The sequence below is a fragment of the Camelus bactrianus genome, chromosome 26 (genome assembly GCF_048773025.1).
Source record: "Camelus bactrianus isolate YW-2024 breed Bactrian camel chromosome 26, ASM4877302v1, whole genome shotgun sequence".
Taxonomy (NCBI): domain Eukaryota; kingdom Metazoa; phylum Chordata; class Mammalia; order Artiodactyla; family Camelidae; genus Camelus; species Camelus bactrianus.
In genome coordinates this window covers 31,005,805-31,020,770 of record NC_133564.1, presented here as the reverse complement: position 1 = coordinate 31,020,770, position 14,966 = coordinate 31,005,805, and the positions used below count along the sequence as shown (strand labels likewise).

General features: G+C 42.6%; 1 protein-coding gene across 2 annotated transcripts in view; it reads left to right on the top strand.

Annotated features, from left to right (window-relative positions):
• Nucleotides 1–8,592, top strand: part of ZMAT4 (zinc finger matrin-type 4) — a 420,999-nt gene extending 412,407 nt beyond the window's left edge. For both annotated transcript variants that reach the window (XR_012502429.1, XR_012502427.1), the window contains one exon: nt 2,431–8,592. The gene's annotated coding sequence lies outside the window, so the exon portion shown is untranslated. The remainder of the gene's footprint in view (nt 1–2,430) is intronic.
• Nucleotides 8,593–14,966: the final 6,374 nt, after the last annotated feature.

Here is a 14,966-nt window from a genome sequence, read left to right as displayed (position 1 = left end):
GTACAGAAATGATGTTTTGTGACTCCCAAGGCTAGGTTGTAAGAAGCATTGTTGCTCTCCATTCCTTTTTCATCCACTCAGTGGAAAACCAGTTGCCTATTCAGAGGTCCAAGTGGTGAGGAGCTAAGGCCTCCTGCTGGCTGCCATGTGAGCGCGCCATCTTGGAAGCAGATCCTCCAACCCCAGTCAAGCCATCAGATGATGGCAGCCCCAGCTGACATCTTGACTGCAATCTCATGAGAGGCCTGGAGCCAGAACCACTTAGCTGAGCTGCTTCCAAATTCTTGACCTACAGGAATTGTATAAATAAATGTTTGTTATTTAAGCCACTGAGTTCTGGATCGCTAAAAAATACTACAAATACTGGATAGATAACAATACAAATATTTTTTTCAAGCTGCTGCAAATTTCCTGATTCCAAGATTAAAAGGCAGAAATGAGGGTGGATATGTTAATTAGGTTACTGAAGGAATGAAATACTTAGAATATGCTGTTTTGGAAGGAACTTCCCAATTTTGCAGAAAGACTGGTGTTGGACCAGCCAGGAAAGGAATGGGATTCATTCGCTCCCATTACCTCCTTAATGATCTACCAGGACATCTTTAGATACAATCAGCTCTTGACTTCATTTGACTTTTTTTTTTTTTTTTTTTTTTGGTGCAGATTCCTCATTTTCTGCAAATTTCTGCAAATGAGGGACAAAATTAGGCATAATCAGATTACTCTGTCAAAATCAGGAAACATACCATAATTGAAAGATAGAAAATCTGCTTTTACTTTTTTAATTTAAGAAAACTTTCACAGTTCAGATGAAGCCAAACCACTATAAGTGTCTTCCATTGTTCTGAATAGCTACAAAAAACACTTTTTTTTTTCAGAAAAGAAATCAAAAAGTAAAGAGGAATACAATACACCTTCCTAAATTAAACTTCAGTCACATATAATTTACTATAATCAGTCTAATTTTCTATGCTATTAGTAAGTTCTGTTTTAATGTAATATTAATAGCTTTTTCTAGTTTACAACAATCAGGCAAAAAATGTGAAGGTCAAAATATATGTTAGATTCTTTACACAAAATGTATGTAGCACAATGTGATATAAAAGTGGCATCTAAATATCTTGTTTAAAAGGACCAAACAAAATTTAGTCATTCCCTGAGCAAGTCAAAATAATCACAAGGTAGTCTCAAATCCTTCTGGGACGAGGGAGAATATTTGCATTTATATAAGTGTACTTTATAACTTTATGTATTTTTTATATAAAGTATAGTTTAAATTTTTATAAGTTAGCCAGTGCCATGTAACAAATTGTCCTAAATCATAGCAACTCAGGGGAACAAATATTTATACTCTCATGGTTTTTGTGAATCAGAAATTGAGGAGTAGATTAACTAGGTGGTTCTAGCTGAAGGTCACTTGTGAAGTTGTGATTAAGACGTCACTTGGGGCTACAATCATCTGAAGCCTTTACAGGGACTTGAGGATTTGCTTCAAGATGTTTCACTCCATGGCTGTTGGCCGGAGGCCTCATTTCCTTGGGTCCTTGATCAAGACCTCTCCGTGGGACTGCTTGAGTGCTCTCACAACAGGGTGGCTGGATTTTTCACAGCAAGCAATCCAAGAGAGATAGCCAGCAGGGGCCATGATGAATTTTTTGACCTCTTCTCAGAAGTCTCACATTTGATGAGGAACAAAGTAGAACCAAGTGTGCTGAAGGCACCAGAGGGGCTTCTCTTGACAGGTCATTTTCTGATAATGATGATATTCCCAGGATGGGGGTCGGGGGGTAACTTGGCTGGATCCCTGCCTAAGTAAGAGATAGGATACAAAGCTCTTCCCTCTTTTCCTCAGAAACTTTCTCCCTTATCAAACAATCTGAATGCCTAATATGCTGCATTGGAGGCTCTAAGGAGAGTTATCTTTAGAATGGATCAACTTAGTGTGGATAAAGTCTTGTTCTGCCAGTAACTAGTTGCAAGGCAAGGCACAGAGCAAGGATATTTGATGAGGAAGTGGAGTCAATTGAGGAGACACTGCAGGTTTCTGGGGCAGTTTAGGACACGCATTAGGGTGCTTTGGCATCTAAGAATGGCTGTCCAGCGGCTGAAGAGGGTACTACAAAGGAAGGTGGAACAGAATGTGCTAAAGCGATTTCCACCCTGCTCTGAAGCTGTTTTGATGATAAAGAAGGGATGTGAAGGAATTCTGTGGACTCGTGGAAGGCTAGACTGTCACTCTGGTCTGGGGAGTCCACTGAATGATCAACTTGTCCTTTTTTATGTCCATTAAACTGGAAGAATTGTTAAGGCTGGATTGCAGATTCCTGATTATGATGCTGACAGCATGAACCTTCATCACCCGATCTCTTCTGTTTCCCCTGGTTTTTCTTACCTCTGTTGTTTGCACCTTAAAATTCTGCTTTTTTCTAGATCACGTTAGTCAGAGCTCTGTTCGCTGATTCAGCAGTCAATGAGAATGTTTGTTCCAGTGATGATGCAAGAAAAAGATGAGGAAAGAGTCGGAAAGGCAAAGAGAAAAGAAATTTCTCTAAGGAGGCCCATGTTTACGTAAGTTACACACATTACCCAGTGTCAGTGGTCTTTCAAGTAACCTTTTCCCTACATTTCTAAATAGGAAGTTAGATTGGAGTGTCCCAGAAAATTCTTACTTGTTTTTGAAAGATAGTACTCAACCCCTCAGCCTCCTACCTCTGCCCAAATTGTTGGTCCCAGGAGATGAGGAGACATGGGGGTGGGTGCGAGGCAAAGCCAGCAGAGATGCTGGAGGATAAGCCCAGGAGCCAGATGCTAGGGTATTTAGCGCTAAGTGTTTGCCTTTGTTAGTAAGAATCATCTGCTGTTACTAAGTCTTAGGGAAACTGTGTTAAAAGCTAAAACAATTTAAGGGAGAGGACACATTTCCATGCTTAAACCACGACGGGATTGAGACCCTCCTGGCACTGACCTTCTTCTGAGGCTGTAGTAGACATACCAGTGTTTTCAAAGAAGCATGATGGTCTCACAGAGGTGTAGACTGACAGGACCATAGCTAAGTTTTAGGACAATTTGTTACACAGCACTGACTCTCCTCCCTGCTCCCTCCAAGTAGTCAGAGGAAGGAAATCTTGAAAGCAAAAAAGCAATATTTTGCAGGGAAAGGTGACACAGCAAGCAGCTATCTGGGCTGCACCTTCTGGGTCCCTGTCCAAAAATGCTCCTGGGATGCAGATTTCCAAAAACGTCTGGATGGACGAGGCACGGCTGAGACGTGAGACCAATCCATGGCCAGCCAACAGGATAGAGGGATTGTGGCTGATACACATACATCTAAGGAGTTGTCAGGAAACTCCTGATCAATTTTTAAGCCTGGAGTTTGCATCTTCTCTGCTGGTTAAAAAGTTAATTCACATGTGCCCCTTCCATTTCATTATTCATGCAACACAAATTAAATGGCTTAGCTGTTTCAATAGAGATTAATTACATTAGGCACGAAACACATTTCCCGTTCAGGCCATGGTTTCTACTTCATTTAATTCATTATCCCATGTGCAATCCAGTGGCATCCTGTAGATAACAGCTAATTTCAATCACATATGTCTTTTTCAGCAGCCTCCTCTTTCAGGTTTCTCGAAGAACATTGCTAGCAAGAATAAAAGGAAAAGTATGGACTTGGACCAAAGGAATTTTATTCTAAAGGGTTTTGGTTTTCTTTTTTTTTTTTTTAACCTTATTGTTGTGTTTGCTTTTTGTTTTGGTGTCATCTGATTGAGGTGACTTAGAAAGGCATCACCTGGCCACCTGGAAAAAGATGCTACTTCCCCTGCTGTGCTGTGGGGTACACTTGGTGGAGGAATTGCGGGGGGGGGGTCTGGTTAGGGCTGCCGAGGGTGTATATAGAGGCCACGGCTTGTGACCACGGATAAGAGGAAGAAGTTTAGGTCCCATGCAGACCTGTTTAATCTCGACATACTCCTTACAGCGTATTTGTTATGCAGCAGCAACAAAAAGATGTATGCATGTGTCAGTATGCACATCTTCCACGGTATTTTTTTTTTCAAAGCATAGCTCTTTGAAGATTAACTCCCCAAAATGCTGAGATGTCTTTCTCTGCAGCTGTGAGCACAGGTTTATAGCACAGAGGAAGAGCCTGAAATCTAGAGTTGGGACATTTACATATACCCAAATTTCTTACAAAAATGGAGTTAAAATGCTAGACACATGGAATATTCTTATTGAAAAGTGACTTGAGAGTTGCCCCAGATTTAAGTTGTTCTGGGGTGGGGGGAAAAGTTCTGCTCTGTGATTTAAGCCTTGAGAGATGTGTCGAAGACAGAGAAATACAGGGTATAGCGGCTGGCAGTCGGCCACCCTAGGAGATGTGCAGAATAGGGAAGCCAGGATAATGGAAACTTTATTTGTCCTTGGCTTTGTCAAGGGTAAAAAAAATATTAAAGATTGTTTACCTTTTTATCTCCCATCCCCCACCTCCCCCAAAAAAGAATCTAAGTCTTATGGTTTAATCTAAAATGTCTTTCATGTACTTTCATTCCTTCAGCTCAATTCTAATTTATTTAGTTAAGTAGACCTGGAAATGACAGTGCAAAGTGGATAACGCTCGGGAAATCACAGTGGGGTTTTTGGAAAATCTTTTATTGCTATGAGAGGGGAGCTAACTTTTTTCACTCATTAACTGCTTTCCCATCTGCCCCTAAACTTTTCTGTCACCGAATGCAAATTCGTGTGCGTCACGCACTGTGAGGCCAAAGAAATCAAAACGTCAGAGTTTGGAGCAGAGAAAGGTTGATTGCGACATCAAGCAAGGAGGACGGGGGTGGCTCGTGCCCAAGAAAACCCAAAACTCCCTGAAGGGTTTCAGCAAAGCATATTTACAGGCCAGGCGAGGGAGGGGGGTCTCACCGTGATCAGCTCATGCACAGTCTCTGATTGGGTGATGTTGAGGGAACAGGGTGGTCAACACTGTCAACCCCTGGATGCCAGAAGGTCTGGGGTCATGTGCTCATGATCATCAAGTAGCTAATTTCTTCCCTTTGGTGGTGGTTTTTAGCATCTGAAGAACTCAGGAAATATACATAAGATACAATTATCTGGGCACTTCTGAGAGAAGCTGCAGCAGAGGATGTAGGGGAGGGGTCTGTCCCGGGAAGGCCCCCCAGGGCCCTGCTGGGTGACATTTCTACTCTCAGTTCTTAAGGAAAGCTGTAGGACCGCACAGCACAAGCCCTCCCCACACTGCTTTGTCTGAAAAATCCAAAGACTCTTGGATGATTTGATGCCTGATCTTGGGGTTCCCATTCCTTGTTCCTTTCTGTAACTTCTGCCAAAACATCACAAGAGGAAGAGAAAGATAATAAGAAACCATCTAAAGTCAATCAAACCACCGTTAATCCCCTACTCCTTCCACACACAATAAACATTAGCTGTAGCTCAATTAAACGCCACAGTTCAGATGCTCACAATGATGACTGCCCCACAATAGCAGTCTTCTCATTACGGTGTTCTGGAGCCGTGCAGACGCCAACTCCCTGCACCAGGGAACTGGGAGCGGAGGAAAACACAGACAAGCAGACGTGCCTGGCAAAGGAAGCAGAAGACAGCTGCTCTTTCCAGAAAAGGTGCATCAGCAGGATATATCTTTTTTTTTTTTTTTTTTTTTGCCAGCACATCACATCACATCACCCCCTGCCCTCCATTCCCCTCTGAGTCATTAACAGTGAAAATACAGGAGAGCTGGACAGAGGCAGAGAACAACAATGTGTCCCCAGAGCCCGGAGCCATCTGGAAGAAGCACAAGTTCTCCCCGAGCCTGGGTGCTACCTCAACAGAAGCCAGCTTGCCTTTCAGACAGAGTGTGCAAAAAGCCTCATTCCTGCGGGTGCCCCAGACACCTCGGCTGATGCTCCCTTTGGGGATGCTAGTTGCATAACAGGGATCCAGAGATGAATTTTAAATAGTTCATTAGGCAGAGAGTGTCGGTAGAAATGGTCTCCCTTTCCTTGAAAAACCAAGGGATAAGCTCAGTGAGGAGGGTGCCTGAGTCGCAGAGACTGGGTGTTCACTCACCCGCCAACCAGCCCTGAGCTGCAGGTACCCAGACTCAGTGTCCCGTCTCCCCAAGCTCGGCCACCACCTTCGTAGGCACAGCGGGGTGCCACCCACACAGCACATCCCCATGCTCTCTGCTCTCTGGATGTGGCCACAATTACAATCTCAGAAGAGGGTTTTTTCCATTAGCCTGACCTTATTGCTCATAAATGTCTCTGTCTCTGAAGATTTCCACTGGGATTACACGAGCATCTTTACTTTCAGAGCAGTAGTGACAAAAGCCATTGCAAGACTAGGGACCTCAGTTCTCAAAATCCTGAGACTTCCTGGCTGGGCCAGACCCTTGTTGAGAATATGTGTGTCTTGGAATAAAATATTGTAGCTGTGAAGGGACATGTTCGGAGCAGGAACCTTGAATCAAGGTTTCTCTGTCCACCTGAGACCAGGTCTCTGGTAAAGTCAGCACAGGGTCAGACTCTCGTGAAGGAGTTTGTCTGCCCTGAAGGCTTCATGCTTCCTGACACAGAACATTTAAGACCACAGTCCGAACACCATTACCATTACATCTGGTCTCTACCATTACATGTGGACACTCGAAACCATGGACCTGAGACAGTCGTCCTATTTGCTCTCCCAAGGGTTACTGTTATTCCAAGGGCTGCCCTAATGTGACTTTCGAGCTGTTTGCAGGCCCTGCTGTAGTTAACTCTGTATCAGAGAGCTTCGATCTAGGATCTACAACTTCCCAAAATTGCATGAAAAGAGCCTCCAGACTTGGGTGGCTGCCCACTTCCGAGAGAGCATTTTTCTAGCTTGCCTACGCCTCAGGGGGCTTCGTGACCCTTCAAGGTCGGCCGCCAGGGCTGGAGAATCCTTGAACTCAGTTTGGCGCTTCAGCTTTGGACCCAGCACATGCCCTCTGGTAAGGACCACATATTCTCAAGGACTTGCAAAACAGCCTCGGAGGGGATCCTGGTCCCGCAGCGGAGGCTCCTGACTGGCTGAGTGAAGAGGATTGGCAGTCCTGGTTGCTTTTTACAATACAGTTCTTCTTCTTTGTTTTGGAAAATAAAACCATACAGTTATAAATATTTACATTTGAAACCAAAACATTTTGACAGCCACCGCAGCTGCTAAATGATTTATGAGACTTGCGAAATCCAATAGAGAAAGACAGAAGACAAACATGTTGTTGCAAAGAACGTATCTCCCTGACTTTGATTTAGGAGGTGGTGCGGGTTTCCTACAGGGTAATTATACAGTAATCCTCCTTAAGGGAGTTAGGTTTAAAAAATATGATACACTTAATTGCCATTCGGTCATTAGCACTGCTGTCATTAAGCTTCAGCTGACGAGTTACCGCCTTAGGAGAGATATATTTCAGTTTAACCTGTGAGAGGGGATGGTGCCGTCTATGTGTCTGAGTCAGAAGTCAGATCCATGGATAAAACCACAACCCTGGGACTCAGAGAAGGGAACATCTCAGTGTGGCTTAAATTTCCTAAACCACATAGGTAATTCTCACATGATTAAATGCGCTAATCAACAGGAAAGCGCCTCTTTTTGTCAGTTTCAGCATTTTTGGTCAAAGTGTGCAGATCACTGGGGAGCCTCTGCTCAACACTGAGGCTCCATCTGTGGAGTTAAACCAGCTGAGAATTGCAGATTTCAACCTGCCTGGGGAATTTTGCTCCTCCCTGGGGAACGAGGCTGTTGGAACAGTAATGGCACATATACTGCAGAGTCAGGAGACCTGTGTTACATCCCTTCTTTGACTCTTCTGGACTGAGTCACCTGGGCCAAGTTAATTTCTCTGAGTCTGTTTCCTGGCCTATAAAATAGGGGAAAAAAAGAATATTAATACTGTATATATTTAATGAGATAATTCAAATAAAGGACCCAGCAGCCGAGTAAGAGTGGGACAGATAGTAAGTCTAATGGCTGTCAGGGCTTGAAAGGGAGCTTTGAAATGACTGACCTCCACTGATACCTGTTGAGAGTCCACTGGGACTTACATAGAGCAAAGTGGGGACTCCAGTTAGTGAGATAGATGTCTGTCCATATACCCCTTCCTTCAGGGCCCATCACTGGGGCCACAGACATGCCTGGATCCAGATGGAAGGAAATCTAGCTGTGGAGAGGGGGTTAGATAAGAACTCCCCCCCCCCCCGCCACCGCCGCCAAAAGAGAAGGCGATGGAAGAAACACATTCTTCTCAGTCGGCAGCTGGCGCCCAGGCATTCAAGGAGAAGAGTGGAGCTGGACCCCAGCTGCATCCCCAGAGCTGGGCCAGGAGGAGCAGTGATGCTCACATGGAAGTAGGATTTGTGGGAGAACCTAGCAGAGACCCTGGGGGAGCCGTTGGATGGACGATGTGCCTGCATCCTTACAGGTATGGAACTGCCACGTGTGCATGTGTGTGCGTGCGAGCCTGTGAATTAGGGTGGAAGAAAGGGAGCAGAGAGAAGACAGTCTGCTTGCCCAGAGCAGCAAGTGTAGGAAGGGCTCCAAGATGACAGTAACAGAGAGGCGACAGTAAAGTTGAAAGAAAGAAAGGAAGAAAGGAAGAAAGGAAGGAAGGAAGGAAGGAAGAAAGGAAGAAAGGAAGAAGGAAAGAAGGAAAGAAAGAAAGAAAGAAGGAAAGAAAGAAAGGAAGAAAGAAAGAAAGAAAGAAAGAAGGAAAGAAGGAAAGAAAGAAGGAAAGAAAGAAAGAAAGAAAGAAAGAAAGAAAGAAAGAAAGAAAGAAAGAAAGAAAGAAAGAAAGAAAGAAAGAAAGAAAGAAAGAAGAAAGAAAGAAGGAAAGAAGGAAAGGAAGAAAGGAAGAAAGGAAGAAAGAAAGAAAGAAGGAAAGAAAGAAAGAAAGAAAGAAGGAAAGAAAGAAAGGAAGAAAGAAAGAAAGAAAGAAAGAAAGAAAGAAAGAAAGAAAGAAAGAAAGAAAGAAAGAAAGAAAGGAGGAAAGGAGGAAAGGAGGAAAGGAGAAAAGGAAGAAAGGAAGAAAGGAAGAAAGAAGGAAAGAAGGAAAGAAGGAAAGAAAGAAGGAAAGAAGGAAAGAAGGAAAGAAAGAAAGAAAGGAAGAAAGGAAGAAAGGAAGAAGGAAAGAAGGAAAGAAGGAAAGAAAGAAAGAAAGAAGGAAAGAAGGAAAGGAAGAAAGGAAGAAAGAAGGAAAGAAGGAAAGAAGGAAAGAAAGAAAGAAAGGAAGAAAGGAAGAAAGGAAGAAAGGAAGAAGGAAAGAAGGAAAGAAAGAAGGAAAGAAGGAAAGAAAGAAAGAAAGAAAGAAAGAAAGAAAGAAAGAAAGAAAGAAAGAAAGAAAGAAAGAAAGAAAGAAAAGAAAAGAAAGAAAGTTCTAGAAAATGACCAAAGGGACATTGCTGGTAAACCTCAGCCTGCTGGGTTTCTGTGAGTTAAGAGCGTTGGACTCTCACCCCGTGATAGACCCGGAGCAGTAAGTGAGCTCTTGCCCTGGAGAAAGGGCACAGAATTGCTGAATGCCTTCCCCTTCCGCAGGCTGGTGGCCCAGAGATGCTTCTGATGAACAAGTGTTGATAAGGGTCATGTGGGCTGTCGATGGACTCAAGGTGAAGGAGAAATCACTTTGGGCTGCGAAGGTCCAAGATTAACTTCTTTTCAAACTGAGTCCTCAGGGTGGATGGAATGAATTTTTTTTTTTTCAAAAATTAAAAATGGAAACTAGCATGAGCAAGAAAACATGACAGCTAAAACTTAAATACCACATTGAGAAGTCAGCAGCAGCCCTACTGGAGTCAAACTGGAAAGGTCGGTGTCCAGAGAGAGCTTTGAAAAACAGGCTGGGACACTTGATCCAAAGCCAGAGAGATATGCAAATACTGATTTTAACTGTCCATCAAACTCATATAATACAAGAAAATGCCCTAAATACATAATTTTTTCCATGTAGTTATTCCTTGTTTTTCTGGACAATGATATTTTCAAAATCAGCAAATACTGATTGTAAAAAAAAAAAAAAAAAAAAAGAAAAGAAAAGAAAAAAAAAGTTGTTAAAACCTATTTCTGTAAAGACTGCTATCTCTGGTTCCTCCCCAAATACCTGTCGGTGCGCAAAGACACCGCTAACATTTACTATCTACTGCGGTCACCTTGGCATGATAGAATGAACAGACTTTAATGGCAGTTTAATTAGATTTTCCATGGGGAAGATGTCACATAGAAGATGCAATTCTGTATTTAGAAACCTGGATAATGACATGAATAAATTTTCAAAAATGCACAAAAATAAAACATGGCAAAGATCACAGAAGTTCTTTCTCTTTCTTCCCCCCTTGGCATTTAAATACATAACGGAGACACTGCCCTGTAACAGCAGTATCTAAGTGGCTTTAATGCTTGCGGGAGTTGGCTGCATATAGAAAGGAAGGTTATATGCCATGCTTGGTATTGTAAGAACAGCAGGATATCACCAAGAAGGATTTTTAATTGATTCGATTTATTGTGGAATGAGAGGAAAGGTAGCTTTATCTCTGCTATTAAAAAAAAAAAGTGTAGACTTTCCCCCAGACACTCAAGAAGGAGAAGACAGTATGGCCAAGAGAAGAATCAGTGTAGACATCATTTTTCCCTAGTGCTGCGGGGACTGAAAACTCAACAGATCCAAATTTTTTTTTTAATCTATTCCTATACATAGAGGTTAAAACCTTCTCTGAGAGAGCCGGGGGTAAAAAGAACACACGGAAGAATATGTTTGGACTCATTTCTCTAGTTGCCACTTAAAACATTTGTCTAGAGATTCAACAGTCATGTCTGCACCTGCAGTGGAAGCCAAGCACCAAATCCAGCAAAGCTCTGATTGGAAGGTTCTGGAAAGCTGTTGATGCCTCTGAGTGGTCTTGGGAAAAGACTCACGGACTCTGAAATGGTGGTTTAAGTATCCCACTGGGCAGCTTCCAGAAAAGTTAGGTTACGTGTGGGAACTGCCCACGCAGAAGATAGAGATTTCTTGAATCTCTTTAGAAGGCTTTAGATGTACAGAGAGTTCTCAATACATCCTTGTACTGAGAAAATCAGATTTAGCAGTGATTCATAAACCCAAGGAGCCTATGGTCAGGTTCTAGGCTGGATGCTAAGGCGAGGCTCCTCTGTGGACCCCCTGGAGGGTGGAGGAGGCCACTGATCACACAAATTCCTGCCCCTTTCCCAAGTCTGCTGAAAGAATCTTCTGAGAATAGAGAAAAGGGGTGATGCTCTGCATTTTAACCAGTCCCTTCTCCCAAGGGATTCTCTATATATGAAACTAGAGAAATGCTCTTGGAGAAATCTGGAAAAAAATTTTTTAAAATAGGAAATGTTTTTAAAATAGAAAAGAATAGCAAAAATCTCAAGATTTCACAGTGACCCTTTCTTGGAAGAACCGAGAAACGTACACATTGATTACTGTTTTTACTAACTTGCTCAGAAGTGATGTGACAGAATAAACAGGACTCTTTTTTTTTTTTTTTTGTGATGACTGTTTGATGACTCATTACCAACATTTTAAAGAACTTATCATGTGCCAGGCACTGCTCTAAATTCTTTCCAGGTATTGTGCCATTTAATCCTAATGGCAGCCTTACCTAGTAACCAGGTGCTTTTGGTAAATTAGGTATTTCTTTCATTACGTCGTGTCCAGAACAAGTGACAGCCAGGGAGAGGATGAGCCAGAGAAAGAGAGATTGACCTTTGGGCCTTGTCCAAAGCACTATATCTAGCTAATTTCCCTCTAAGTAGAAAGATGAACAATACAAACTTAAAAAAGAAAGAAGATAATGAAAGAAACCAGAGTGCCCTTTAAGTCCTAGACAGGAAGCTAACAACTCCTTCCCGATCTAATAAAGATCTAACATCCTGTGTCTGTTTTTCATTAATTTTTATGTCTTTAGGCGTGTGAGTTACTGTCAGGTGGTCAAGCTGCCTTTAGTTATTTGTTTCTATGCAGAGAATAAAACCCTGGAACATTCCCATAAAACACATGACACTCCTCTCCCTGGATTTATTAAAAAGACCCCCAGAGAAGAGAGTTATAAAATCTGATCAAGTCAGCACACTTCCAGCTGTGTAATTGATATCCATTATTTTCTATTGACTGCTGTGAAGAACCCCCATTTCTCTAGTCTAAACAGAATTCCCATCTCTTTGGCGGGGAGGCTGCCACGGGGTAGAGCTAAAAATAAAGTCCATCAGCAAGATCATTTCATAAATTCCCAGAGACTTTCGGACAGCCCTGCAGAGAATGGCTTCCTATAAACTTACTTCTTCTCTGCAAGTCGTTTTTATATTTCAAGTCATTACATTCGTTCTACAAGGTTCTTTTCTATGTATGACATCTCACATAGGCAGAGTACTGACCTCTGGAAGGATCCGGGGGGACAGCTAAGGAAAAAACAGGGGACGTGGAAAAACATCAAGCCTCCATTTTTCCTTCTTCTATCCTTCAGAGATCCCTCTGTCCAAACAACACAAAGATTCCACGCTTTATAATTATTATTGCTTCCATGACCCCAAAACATAGCTTCGTGTCTTATCTTGGGGGTGAAGGGTTGTAAGATTTGTCACACCAAAATCCACCTCTTTGGCATGAGGAGGATTTTGAGCTGATTTTTTTGAGCAACAGCAGACCCAACAGCTCTGAAAACAAGAGTAAAAGTTACCCTTTGATAAAGAAATTTTACATCTATAGAGGAGACCCCCGTTTATAAGGCTGTCTCCCTCTCTGTTTCAGGAAGAGAAGGCTGGCTGTATCACCAGAGAATCTTATCAATGGAGAAGACACCAGTTTAAATCTACATCATTAACCTAACTTTTGTTTGCCATGCTTTTTTTCCTGGTAACCCCCCATAACTCAGACTTCCCTGTCTTTTGCCTTTAGCTGAAGATAGTCTTTAAGGCTGTGGTTTAGATTACTTCTCTCACCTGGTATCTTTCTTTTATACCTGGGGTAAACATATTCATAAACTTCTGTTTGTTTTTCTCTTAATAATTGGCCTTTTCTTATAGGGGGGTGTCAGCCAAGAACCCCGAAGGTAGAGGCAGAATTATTTTTCCTCCCCTACAGAGGCAAAAAGATGAAAAATGTCCCTGATAAGATCTGTAAATTCTATAGCTGAGTTGCAGGAAACGAAACAGATGCCTTTGTAAGTAACTGGAACCCCTTGTAACAGCACTTCGCCCTTTCTCCCGTTAAGCCATTTCAACAGGCAGTCACTGTGGCACAAACACGAGTCTTCAAGCTCCAAAGAGGTAATGAAAGATTCTAGGAATTCCTCTGAATCACTAAGATTGTTAACCGCTGCTATGACCTATAATCCTTCCACAGCTTTTATTTGCGTTTCTGATGGTTTTGTTAGTTCCAACTCTTTGGGGAAAATCCTGGTGGGGATTTCCAGGAATTGGGCCCTGCCCACATTTTTGGCCTTTTATTGTCAGCCTGGGAACTTTCATGGAGTCTGTAGGTGTGTCATGTAGCTGCTAATGTATCAAAGTGAGCCTACAAAGAGACTCAGGGTCCACTGGAAGTTATCTTCCACCATCTTGGGTCTGGTTGGTTCTAACTGGTTTCTGTCATATTCTGTTTTTCTCAATGGCTGTGCCATTCCTTTAACAGCCATGCCCTGCCCCCTTCCCTCCTGTCTCAGTTTCACGTTGAGAGCTTAATCAGGCAGAATGGAAGATGTTTGGGTCCTCCCTTCGAATCCTTTGTGCTCTTAATTTTTCTTCTGAAACCATTTGCCTGTTGTAATTTTAGTTTCTTTGATGGAGTGTTAGTGAAATTACTTCCCTAAACTTTCTTGGGGGGGGAGAAAAGAGTGAAGTCAGCACAGAGTAAAACTAAAGACATTTTTCAAGCCTTTTGACAGTGAGCACTGATCTGCTCACAAGCACTCTTCCTCCTCGAGCAGAAACTGTTCCTCTGTGATTATTTTCTCAGCCAAACAGCTTCAACAGGATTGCCCTTCAGGAGTACACATAGATTGGTTGCTGCCAAGTCAATGTGATGAGCTCCTAGTCATGTTAATGTGGTTTGTTTGTTTGCATCTCTTAAAGATGTTGGAGGTATTTGGAGAGAGCATTTTGCATTCCAGTCACAGAATTCACAAAGCCTGGCCCCCAGGTAAAGAGTGAAATAGGAAGTACTAACATTTGTCTGTGTTTTTGACACTTTCTTATCTTTAGACTCTCTGTCTCTTAGGACCCTTGCTATCAATCAATGCCTCTTTTCCCAGACAACTGGGACCTTACCTATTCGTCCCAGTGTCTTGTGGGAGATTGTGTCCTCTTCTGCCCTAAATGTCCTTACATCACTTACCCCATATGCTCCACCCCACACCTCCACCCTAAAATTTCCTCCCATTGCATGTGCCTCCAACCAGATTCCCTGCCTCCCATCCCACATTACCTGCCACACACAAACACACATCCTTCCCACTGCACCATGCCCAGTATATAGGGTTAAAAGATGAACTGAAGTGTCTTTAAAAAAAATTTTTTTTTTTTTAGTGTCTTAAAATTTTTAAGAGTTGATTCGAACAAAAATTGATTTGAATCAGGCAACATCCAATTTAGCAGATGGAAAGGGGCTCTGAGGAGCTGTACAAAATGAGACTTCTACAGGCAGAAAGGAGTGGAAACAAGGAATTATACTGGCAGGGGAAAAAAAAAAAAGCAGGAGGATTGTTACAAGGTTATTTTCCTTTAGGAAATGGCAGGGGGTCTATCAGGCAGGTGACCTGATTAGCGCTGGTCAGGTGATTCCTGATTGACCAGTTTAAGATTCCATTTCTGGGAGAGCTGAAACTGTATCTGTTACATCTCAGTGTGGTAACTCAGGGCTTAGCGTAAGTGACTCCATTTGGGGCCTGTTGTCTTATTATGATTTCCTTACCCAGTCTCTGCAA